Source organism: Pinus tabuliformis, chromosome 5_1, assembly GCF_031772625.1.
Source record: "Pinus tabuliformis cultivar Carrire ecotype Pingquan chromosome 5_1, CPIR1, whole genome shotgun sequence".
Lineage (NCBI taxonomy): Eukaryota > Viridiplantae > Streptophyta > Pinopsida > Pinales > Pinaceae > Pinus > Pinus tabuliformis.
Window position 1 is genome coordinate 524,701,983 of NC_142305.1, and position 1,277 is coordinate 524,703,259.

Genomic DNA, 1,277 nt, shown 5'->3' on the forward strand with positions numbered 1-1,277 from the left:
TAATAATAATCTCCTAATGAGACATATTGCCAGACTTTCTAGACCTCATTAAAATAATTTACCACTAGGATTAAACGAATTATAGAGAATAATTGTAAAAATAGTGGAAGCACTATTTACTTCATTGTCTCCCTCTGATCTTTCATATTTTCATGCAAATGGTTGACCTTATGAGAAGTGTGGCTCTAAGTACACTAATTCTATCTTAAAACTCTCCTCTCCACTTGTGGAATAACCTAAGATTTGGCTTGAACATCTTGGAAATACACATGAATGACTCTTAAATCAATATTGCTTTATAATGAATTAATAATGGCATATGAACGAAGAACTTTGCTAGTTTTTTTTTTCTTTACTCAAACAATCTCTGCACTCTTGTATACATTATCTGCGTTGATGACAACCTGTGCATATGCATTGCCTCTGGTGTATTCCTAATTTTCCTAGGAGTTTCATCCCACATACTTTCATAAAAGTTGATCGATCGATCAAAATCATTAACACGAAGCATGATTTGACAAAGTGGCTCTGTTGTTGGACCTATTTGAACAAGCTCAAACTGTAACCATCTAGATTCTTCACAAAAGCTATCACTGTGCTCTCCCCTTTAACATGACCTGGTTCTCTTGTGACATTACCTCTTTTCGTTTGAATATTTTCAACCAGCTTGGAAATATTTCCAATTGCAATTTCAAAGTGTCTAAACCCTCTTTTAATATTGTAACTTTTGACTTCATAATTATATGCCAAATTTTAAACAAAATGAGAGTCGTCTGGTTCATATCCAAAGAAATCATTTCAGTATTTCTCCTTGGGAATGTCTCTTTGTCTTAACAACTTCATTCTTAAGCATGAAACATCCAATATAGAATTTTAATGTTTCTCTCTAAATTGCTAACTCCATATCTGAAGGCCTTATTGTTGTTACTACCACATTTGGATTTATAAAAACAGTCTCTGCATTATAAACTCTCGAGCCATGAACTGTTGAAGGAGTAAAAATTGAGAGCCACAAACATTTGGAGGATATTTGTTCATGGAGGAATGCAGATAGGAAGGACACTGACTGATAATTACATACACCATGACTGGAACTATATTAAATACCAAACCTGCTCCATATGAGTTGTAAAATGCAAGGACACTCACTACTAATTACATACACCATGACTGGAACTGTATTAAATATCAAACCTGCTCCATATAAGTTGTAAAATGCAAAAACTAGGTCCACATCATAGGAAATCAGTATACATGAGCCCTCACAGGGCTAGTAC

General features: G+C 34.1%; 1 pseudogene; it reads right to left on the minus strand.

Moving 5' to 3' along the window:
• Window positions 1–356: 356 nt before the first annotated feature.
• LOC149165818 (lactoylglutathione lyase GLX1 pseudogene) lies at window positions 357–843 on the minus strand (annotated as a pseudogene).
• Window positions 844–1,277: the final 434 nt, after the last annotated feature.